Below are 11,381 nucleotides of genomic sequence, written 5' to 3' on the forward strand. Positions count from 1 at the left end.
GTATATATATATCATCATCATCATCATCGTTTAACATCCGTTTTCCATGCTAGCATGGGTTGGACGGTTTTGATTGAGGGCTGGCAACCAGATGGCTGCACCAGACTCCAGTCTTGATCTGGTAGAGTTTCTACAGCTGGATACCCTTCCTAACGCCAACCACTCCGAGAGTGTAGTGGGTGCTTTTATGTTCCATATATATATATATATATATATATATATATATATATATATATATATATATATATATATATATATATATATAAAATCAACAGAATGACATAAAAATCTAAGGCTGTGAAAGATTTCAGAACATTTATAAAGAGAGGGTCTTACAGCTGTTTCCAGGATATTTTATATTTCCCTTCATCAGAGATGGTGCGAGAGGATGGTTAAGCAATAGTTATTCTAGAGAAGATATGAAATAGAGAGTGAAGTGGAAGAAGGAAAACAGACGTGAGATGCATAAGGATATTGTATCTGCAGTTCCCTTATTTAAGCAGAATGGTATAGATATAAGTTTCCTGTTCTTTGTGTGTAAGTTTCCAAATGACCAATTTCAATTACTATTGGAACTTACACACAAAGAACAGGAAACTTATATCTATACCATTCTGCTTAACCCTTTAGTATTTAAACCGGCCATATCCGGCCAAAATATTTAATCTGTTTTATATTCAAACTGACCAGATCCAGGCCCTCATACCTACCCTACAATGTTATTCTACATTAAGTAATTACACCATCAAGATCTTGAAGATATGAAATAATGCATGATTAATTCAAATCAATGGGAATAAATAAGCATTATATTTGATTGAATAATCAGAACACTAAGGGGTTAAATAATGGAACTGCAGTTACAATATCCTTATGCGTCTCACGTCTGTTTTCCTTCCTCCGCTTCACTCTCTATTTCATATCTTCTCTAGAATAACTATTGCTTAACCATCCTCTCGCACCATCTCTGATGAAGGGAAATATAAAATATCCTGGAAACAGCTGCAAGACCTTTTCTTTATAAATGTTCTAAAATCTTTCACAGCCTTAGATTTTTATATCATTCTATTAAATTTTTTATATATACGCATGCTGATATATATCTCCTCATTCGCATAATCACCGAACCTGGAGCTTAACTATAGTCTGTCCATAGCACTTACTCAGCGTTACCTGACACCCTTGGGTCTTCTTGACACCATTACCTCTCATAACCTATATATATATATATCTATATATTTGAATAAAATCATATATGTTGAATAAAATAATTAACTGATCTTCCTTTATTTTCTTTCTTTTACGCAAAGCCAGCAACTTTTCAGCACCCTTTCATAGATGTTTGGCCACGGCCCCAAATATTGGTATGATCTTGTCAATTTGTTATAATAATAATAATAATAATAATAATAGTAATAATAATAATGAACTATATTATGAACATATGGTAAAGATGATATATTATAATATGTTGTGGTTGTTCTTTTTCCACACTTCCCTTCACCAGGTAAGCTCTAATTAAAGGTGACCTATGATCAAAGGTGTTTCAGTTGAATCAGCAAATTGAATCAATAATCTATTATGTAAATTAATAATAGAATCTATGAATCAATAAAGTTCAATAGATCAATCGATAGGTCAATCATGGAATCAATAACTCAGTCTATCAATATGTGTGTCACTAATTCAATCAGAAAGAATATGATGTTCACAAACAAAATAATGTAGACATTTAACTGACATCTTTATTTTTATTATTATTTGAGAGAGAGGAGAGAGAGTGAGTGAGAAAGAAAGATAGATAGAGGGAGTGTGTCTATAGACACACACACACATATGTATATACATGTATATAATGTGTATCAGAATGTGTGTGTGTGTGTGATATATTTGCATGTTTTCTAATGATACATTATGAGATTGAGCTGAAGTATTGGAAACATTCTCCCTTCTAAATTTTGTTTGTTTGTGTTTATGTGTGTGTGTGTGAGAGAGTGTTTTGGAGATGTTCTTGATTGGCAGGTGATTTGATTAGAGACCGTGTGTTAAAAGGAAAGCAAATACACATATTAACCATTTAAAGGCACACAAACATTTACTAACTTGTGTCAAAACTTTTGTTCTACTAACTGACCGAATTCTATTGGGAAACTGTGACAATTACCAGGTTGTAGTAAGTGTGACGAAATTTTTGACAGCAATTAATAAATGTTAAAGTTAACGGGTTTTATGTGTTTTTGAATTGCTGATGTCTGTTTTCCATGCTGTAATATATATATATATAATATATATATATATATATATATATTGATAAAAAGGAGGCAGTCAGAATTTTGGATTGTCCTTTATTAGTGCTTTCGTTTGTTTTTTGAATTCATCAAGACGGAATCAAAATGGTAACAGAACATTTCATTTTTACCATTTTGATTTGTCTTGATCTGTTCGAAGAACAAATGAGGGTGCTAATGGGGGATTGTCCAAGGTTCTGACGGCCTCCTTTTTCTCAATATACAATATCTGTACACAAATTCAAACACTCTCTCTCTCTCTCTCTCTCTCTCTATATATATATATATATATGGTAAACAAATAAGAATGGATAGCTCAAAACATCAATATATTTCAGTAGTGTGGTTACTTTCTTAATAATGCATCAGCATCGTTTAGCATCCGTTTTCCATGCTAGCATAATATATGATATATTTTCTTGTTGCTGTATATATACATATATATTTATATTTGCCTTTATATATATATATATATTAAAATTATAAATTGGGGCATCTGTGAGATGCCTCCATGCTGAAAATAGCAGCCATGATCTGACTCTAAAACCACCTTAATTGTCCATACATCAACACGGAGAGAAAACAAAGAGACAAGATGAAACTAGTAAAAAATTACTGGATAATTCTAGATCCCGGATTTCTGAATTTGCATTTAGGAATGCTTTGCCTCATCAGTAGAATACACACAGAAGAGAAACATAAATACATATATATATATAAATACACCATACAATTACTTACATATATGAACGTATACATACATATATACGCACGTATGCATCATGGCCAGTTCAAAATGCCCGCCGTTTAATTCCATGTGAGATATGGTTAAAATATCACCGCAGTAAATACAGTGACGAAATAAATTAAAATTTATATAAATAAGAATAAGATTGTTAATTTAAAATAAAATAGCGATTTTATCAAGGGGCCAGCATGGAAAAAAATAACCTTCAAAGGTAATAATCATTAAAATCATAAATTAGGGTATTTGACTCATGATCTGACTCATGATCATGGCTGCTATTTTCAGCATGGTGGTGTCTCGTAGACGCCCTGATTTATGATTTTAATATATATATATTAAAATTATAAATTAGGGTATCTACGGGTGGCACGTAAAAAGCACCATCTGATCGTGGCCGTTGCCAGCCTTGCCTGGCCTCCGTGCCGGTGGCACGTAAAAAGCACCATCCGATCGTGGCCGTTTGCCAGCCTCATCTGGCACCTGTGCCGGTGGCACATAAAAAGCACCCACTACACTCATGGAGTGGTTGGCGTTAGGAAGGGCATCCAGCTGTAGAAACATTGCCAGATCAGACTGGGCCTGGTGCAGCCTTCAAGCTTCCCAGATCCCAGTTGAACCGTCCAACCCATGCTAGCATGGAAAGCAGATGCTGAACGATGAACGATGATGATGAATGGCCCAGTCTAGGAATCAATCACACAATCTAGAAATCAGAGTGTATGTGTGTGTATGAATGTACAAATATATGTAAACATATGTATGTATATATATGTATGTACATATATTTATATATATATATTTATATTAAACAATTGTAGTGGCGAATTTAATTTAATTTAATTTATATAAAATTTTTTATGTATTGGATTAAGTCTTTCTTGTTTGATTTGCATAATAGTGGTTTTGTCTCTAATTATATTATATATATATATATATATATATATATATATATATATAATATATATATATATATATATACCGGAGTAAACACATAAATGTGAAACAAGGTGGATAAAAGAGTACTCAAATACCTGGGGTAGAGTAATATGCTTTATTTAAAGCAGCAGAAAATTCAACAAAACCTGTTACTCTGAGTTTCACGTTCCCGTTCGTCGGACAGTTTTTGCTAGAAAACGTGAAACTCAGAGTAACAGGTTTTGTTGAATTTTCTGCTGCTTTAAATAAAGTATATATATATATATATATATTACACACACACACATATATATATTGTTATATACACATGCATAGGTGTGTGTGTGTGTGCATGTGTGCATATAGCATTATGTGGGGTCAATGTGAAACTAATGATTAAAATCAAGGCATGACCCCCCAAGTCAAGATCAGCTAAATTAGATCACAAGGAACCATCTTTAAAATAGATGGAATCTTTGATGGCATCGAATAATAAAATCTGTGCAATTGGTGAAGGTGAGTGGCTCAGTGGTTGAGGTGCTGGCATCGTGATCATAGAATCTTGAGTTCAATTCCTGGACCAGGCAGTCATTGTATCCTTGAGCAAAGTACCCCATTTCATGTTGCTCAATTCCCAGCCTTATGCTGGTGCAGCCCCTTATCTCAGCCCCTATTTGTGTCATCTGGGACGACACAAATGGAGGCTATATTAAAAGTGAGGGACTGCGGAGAAGATGCTTACGTGTACCAAAGATTCCAAAGACAAAAATTTTGGCACATACTACCAGTTCTTCATTTGTGAGTGACCAGTGTGTTTAAAATGGTGTTTGCAAAAACAGATGCGATAGTCATGGTTGGAACACTTCTAAAGATAAATCTGTTTAATTAGAATTGACTTAGAACTAAAACAACAAAAACAAAAACGACAGCAACAGGGTTTAGCGAAGAATATTTGCCTTACCAAAAACAACTTCAAGAATCCTTATCTTGCACCAGAAGATATTCCGTTATCTATAGACAGTTTCGGCCAACCACTTCCCTTTATCTAGAAACCGGCATCTGTTATTCATTGTTCTGTTGGTTGAAGCATCAACTCTGCAACTGCCAGGGTTGCTTTTTATCTTCGATGCTAGTTAGGTCGGAATTAAGATGAGGTTTGAACCAAATAATGTTTAATATCCAACCAGAAGTACACACATTCTTCCAACTCATAGACATAGCAGCATCTGCTTCCAGCTTCACTGAGAACTGAACTCGTTTCTTACAAACACTCACTTCCTTCAGATATAAAATATTCAACGTAAAACAGATGAGGTTTCTTCAAACTAACAGGAGTCCATTTTTACTCATTCCATGCCAACCCCTCCTGGTTTTTTGGATAAAGGCTTCCTGTTATAAAGTGACTTCAATTAAAAAGCTTCTGATGCAATTTCCTGTTTATTTAGGTTCCAAAGCCCAGTTTAATAATGGTAAAGTTTATTTTACTAATTTTGTTATAATTTTCAAGACTAACTGAAGCAAAATATATTTCGAAAGAAATTTTGTAGCGAATAAAAAAAAAGAAGAAGTCTTTTAGAGTTCTGCCTTCAAACATGTTCTGTACTTCTTCAAACAAGTGATGTTCTCTTTGAAATGACTGGGAAGGTGGCTTGCCAACTATGTGGCTTCAGGTTCAATCTCTCTCAGGGCTAACTTAGACAAGGGTCTTTTTTTGCAACTTTGGGACTGACCAATGCATTTGAAATTTGATGGAATCTGTATGGAAGTATGTAAGATATGTGTTTGTCTGTGTGTGTGTGCATGTGTGTCATGTGTGTGTGTGTGTGTGTGTGTGTGTGTGAAGGCGCATGGCTCTGTGTGTGTAACCAAGTAGTTCAGCAAAAGAGACTGATAGAATGAGTGCCAAGCTTTCGAATAGAATTCCTCAAGGTGGTGCCCCAGCATGACCTCAGTCAAATGACTGAAACAAGTAAAAAAAAATAAAAGAGATATATATTTTTATGTGTATGTGTGCATGTGCATATGTGTATATATGTGTGCATGCATATATATATATATGTATAAATACATATACATGTGTGTGTGTGCACGTGTATATGTGTTTATAGATAGATAGATAGATAGATAGATAGATAGATAGATAGATAGATAGACAGGTAGGTAGGTAAATATAAAATCACCTTCATCATCATCATCATCATCATCATTTCTTCACCGTCCACTTTTCCATACTTGACTAGCTCTGATGAGTTTTATTGATGCAGATTTTCTATACCTGGATGCTCTTCCTGTCACCAACTTTCGCCTGTTTCAGGCAAATTACATTGTTTAGAAACAGGGAAGGGTAGGCAACAGGAAGAGCATCAAACTGCAGAAAATTTGCTCCAGTGAATTCCATTTGACCCAAACAGGAATAGGAGATGGTGGTGTGTGCATGTAGGTGATGGTGATGACAATGGTGATGATGATAATGACGACGACGATGACGACGACGATGATGATGGTGATGATGATGACGATGATGCTGACAATGACGGCGACGATGATGACAATGGTGATGATGATAATGATGACGATGACAATGACGATGATGATGGTGATAATGACGATGATGATGATGACAACGATGATGATGGAGAAGATGACTATGAAGGTGATGATGACGACAATGAGAACAATGACGATGATGGCACTGATGATGATGATGATGATGATGATGATGGTGATGATGATTATTATTATTGATCCTATAAAATAATATAACAAATATTTTTATGAGGGTGCAAAGGTCATTTACTCACTCCGGGCCATAAAGACTACAGCTGTAAATTCCAGTCTTTATAGACAAACATATAAAACAAAACATATATAAACATATATAAAGCAAAACATTTATTATGTGTTAATAATTGTTGTTCCAATTCTATGAAGAATCTAAGCTTTCATATTTAGTGATTCTTTTAGGATCTTGTGAAGGTGTAAGGAAAGGCTATAATCTAACCATTACACTGAAAATATTTATGAATTAATGATAATTACCATAATAATCACTTAACGAGTCTATGTGAAAGCAATATTAATGACATACAATGTAAGTCAAAAGGTATATTTGTATAGAAATAAATATATATTCATGTATATATAATGTATATATATATATATATATATCGATAGATAGATAGATAGATAGATAGATAGATAGATAGATAGATAGATAGATAGATATATGTATATATATATAGAAATATATATGTAAATATGAAATATGAATATACAAGTATCTTCACATGCATGAGTAAAAATATGAATACACATTCTTGTATACACATACTTACATATGCATGTACAATATATATATACACACACATATATATTTGGAAATTACTATTTATTTTTCTCTTTTAAATCTCACAACGTGAGATATTCAACAACAGTACTTTGTTTGAAAATATAAGGACACAGATCATGTCATATAGCCAGCTGGAGACGATGTCTCCTGGGGCTAAATTACAGCAACATTAGTCCTAAACCAGGACTGCCATTTTATGCTGGTAAACAATCTTTACTACACATTTATATTTGTTTAGTTGCTTTTACGTCCATTTTTCCATGCTAGCATGGGTTAGACGAATATATTACTCAGGTGTTGTTTCAGAACCAGATACCCTTATTGGTATTAACCTTCACCTGTTTTTAAGTAAGGGATCTCCAATTCCATATATCTTCAAGGGAACAAAGTTAACAGACATGTTATTAACAGGAGAAATGCCAATAGCAACAACAACAGGACTGTTTACAACACGTGATTTAGAAGAACTGAAATCTAGTTGTATAATAGAAAGCCTAGCTGTGAGAGAAACCCATGAATGTAAACACATCCCATTCATGTGTTCAGTGTGGAGAAAAAGAAGCAAGATGGGGGGGGGGGTCTCCTAATAGACGTTTCATAGTTTGTCAACTGCTTGTTGGACAAGGTATATGAAGCTTCTTATATGAACATTCAGTTTCTATATAAAGTAATCGTAAATTAGACTAGTGCCATAGTGGATAGATTAATTTGCATATTTGTACTTTTGTAATTTAAACTGAATTTTATTTCAGTCCTTCTAGTTCAAACAGTGTTGTACATTATTTGTATGTTGTTTAATTACTGAATAGCCATCAAAAAAGGATGTAGGCATTCATGTATGTGTGCATGTGTGTGTGTGTGTTCAGTTGGGTCCTGGCCAAATTGAAACACCACAATCAAATGTTTACTGCCATGTTCTCAACCTTTTCATTATCAAAGGCTCCTACGATTTTGAAGAATTCTTTCCCATTGACCATTGACATTTGAAAGGTCACACATCTCAACAAATTTTGACCTCATTGACAGGGGACCACTATAGGGCTGCCTCAATACCATTGTTTTCCCCCAAACAAAATCGATGCCCTGGGGCTCTAAATGTGTGTGTGAGTGTGCGGGGTGGGGGCGGAGCGGGTCTGGCACAACCCCAGCAGTATCTTTGTAGGTCCCAAGGGATCCACAAATCCTTGGTTTGGAAGCACCAAATTGGGTGATCATATTGACTGGCGTATTTGTGTCCCGTGTTTATACCATTTTGCTCTCGATAATAAGATCACGTGTTCAACCCCCAGTCTGTACACAAATTGTGTTCTTGTATTCTTGGACAAGAAACTTCACTTCACGTGGCTCCATTCTGCACAGTTGACAACAATGAGCTCCTGGTCTATCTCAAAGTGTCAGGTGTACAACACCAAAAACCTATATTTAACCTTTACTTTTTACTTAATTTATCGATCCCTTCCTCATCTCTCGCTCTCTTTCTATCTCCCTCTCTCTCTCAATGTCATCTTTGTTAAGGGGCTGGACCCTAAGATACATTATAAGCAAAATCGTTTGTTATGATTTTGTTTTTACGCCGGGATAAACTTCCCTACGAACACCCAGACACACGCACTTGCGCAAGAACGCACACACTTACATATGCACTCATACAAACAAATCTCTCGCGAACATGCTTGATTATGCGTGTCGAGTATATGCATGAGTGTGCACGTGCGCGCACGTCTCTTTGGGTGTATGCGTATATGTGCATACGCGAGCTGGGCCGTGTACGTACAAGATTTAATACTAACAAATGGCGCGGGAAAAAAAACCGCAAGTTCATTACAAGATTTCAACAGCAATGGAAGGGAAATAACTCTCAAAAGCTCTAGTCTATATAATCTCCCTTGTCTATGACCTAATTTTGCTTATAGTAAATAGATAGATGCGCACATGGTTTCACGCACGTACACAGCCATCCACACACACACACACACACACATACACACATGCGTGCGCGCGTGCATGCACACGCGCATATATGCGACTATATATATATATATATATATACACACACATACACAACTATACGTATACATAAAACATGCATATACACATACAAACGCGTATAAATACATACATGTACTTACAAGCACTCGTATACACTTACACACACACCTAAACGCATTCATAAAAACACGTACACACTCACACACACACACGCACACACACATGCACACGCACACACGCGCATATATATATGACTATATATATATATATATATATGTATATACACACACACACACAACCATACGTATATACAAAACATGCATATACACATAAATACATATAGGGACTTAAGAGCACACACACACACACACACACAAACACACGCGCGCGCGCGCGCGTATGGCGATTAGAGTGAGAAAATATGTTGACAAGTGTCACCTCCAAACGACTCGTCGTCCCGCACCCTCATTCCACCCGGGAGGTCGACATACCCACCTCCGCACCCCACCCCCACAAAGTATTTCACAAACGTTCTCCTTAAACCTGACCCTTTCCTCCTCTCCCCTTCTGTTGATTGTTGAAAGAGAGAAGAGAGAAGGGTTTCGCTGGAGAAATGAAACAAAAGCTCGAAGGACAGCAAATCTGTTTTTGTTGTAACCTGACCGAAGTCCTTTGATCCTAATTGTACGACGACAGCAACCCTCTTCCTTCCCCCCTCAAATCTGTGTCACAGGTAACAATGAGGCTGGCGGCGGCGGTGGTGGTGGCGGCGGCGGTGGTGGTGGCGGCGGCGGCGGTGAGTTTTACCTGTTCACTAGGACTACTAGAAATAGCAGCCAAATGTCAAATCTCATCATCTTTTAAGAAAATTAAATGGTGTGTGTGTGTGTGTGTTTGTGGTGTGGCGGGGATAAACTGGTTGATATCGTTTTTAATAAACGGAATGACGGTGGGACTAGTTCTGATTTTGATCCTTGCCCTTCACCCTAACAACGATAGCGACGACATCCAGAGAGACTCCACCTGTTGGCTGAACTGCTAGAAATAACAGCCAAATCTCATCCCGGTTACACTTCATTCGTCTTCTCAAATAAGGGAAATGTTAATAAAATATATTTATTTAAAAAAAAAGCAGTTTGGGAAAAGTAGTTCCTTAATACAATGTGTCTTGAAAAAATAAAAGACGTGACGGTCACGAGCGGAATGTCTTTGATGATAGATGTCTGTTGGAACAAATTTTATCCGAAGCTAAACAACAAACACGATGACGACGACTGCAACAACAACAACACGAACGAAATAAAATAATATAAAATAAAATAAAAAATACCTAAATTGGTCCTTACCGGAAGAAGGTGGTCCAGTGTTGATGTTGCCAGACAATCCCGTCCTTCTTATGATAATAAGCATCCAACAACCGTAAACTTTTACAGTCAAACATAAAAGTTATTTTTTGTTTTCTATTGTGTTTGTCGCTGTCTCATTATTTCGGATACGCCATGTTGATTTTCGTGTGATCATTGAGGATTTCTGGCCGAACAATCAGCTCTGACAGGGAAGTCACTCTCATATCCGGGTTGCTCCTTTGTAACTCGGTAAAATCATAAACACTGTAAACATGAATACGAAATATTTAACACGGTTGATAGTGGTGCGCATCGATAATGCTGTTTTGAATTAAGCCCATTTCCCGTGAAGGCAGGGCACAAAAGAATGGAACTTAGTCGGGGTAACGACCCGGGGTTTGGGTCAAGGAAAACCAAGGAAGGGCCCGTGGATATCTGACGGGCAGATATTTCAAAAAAATTTTCAGCAAAAAGATTTTGAACAAAAAGTGAGAAATTTTTAAAGAGGAGTCTAGGTCTCTTAATCTTTTCGTCGGGACCCATGGACATACCTTGTAAAATATGTTTTGTAAGTTTGACCACGTGGTGTCGTGATCTTGGCATCATAAATTTGGGGAAAGTTTGTATACCCTAAAGGGATAAGACCTATATTAAACAAGAAAAAAAAATTAGGCCCTTCATCGGATAGAAAAATATATCTTATATAATAATGTTTATTTTCAAAGAGCTATGATAAATAAATTTGG

General features: G+C 36.0%; 1 protein-coding gene and 1 long non-coding RNA gene across 3 annotated transcripts in view; one reads left to right on the top strand and one right to left on the bottom strand.

The window, feature by feature from the left end:
• Window positions 1-2,225, top strand: part of LOC118766560 — a 26,499-nt gene extending 24,274 nt beyond the window's left edge. For both annotated transcript variants that reach the window (XR_005002496.1, XR_005002497.1), the window contains one exon: window positions 1,812-2,225. This is a non-coding gene — a long non-coding RNA (uncharacterized LOC118766560). The remainder of the gene's footprint in view (window positions 1-1,811) is intronic.
• LOC115220502 (rho GTPase-activating protein 6-like) overlaps window positions 1-10,831 on the bottom strand; it is a 164,431-nt gene extending 153,600 nt beyond the window's left edge. Inside the window, exon 1 of the mRNA XM_036509996.1 lies at window positions 10,636-10,831. The gene's annotated coding sequence lies outside the window, so the exon portion shown is untranslated. The remainder of the gene's footprint in view (window positions 1-10,635) is intronic.
• Between the last annotated feature and the right edge of the window lie 550 nt (window positions 10,832-11,381).

This window comes from Octopus sinensis, linkage group LG16 (assembly GCF_006345805.1).
Source record: "Octopus sinensis linkage group LG16, ASM634580v1, whole genome shotgun sequence".
Lineage (NCBI taxonomy): Eukaryota > Metazoa > Mollusca > Cephalopoda > Octopoda > Octopodidae > Octopus > Octopus sinensis.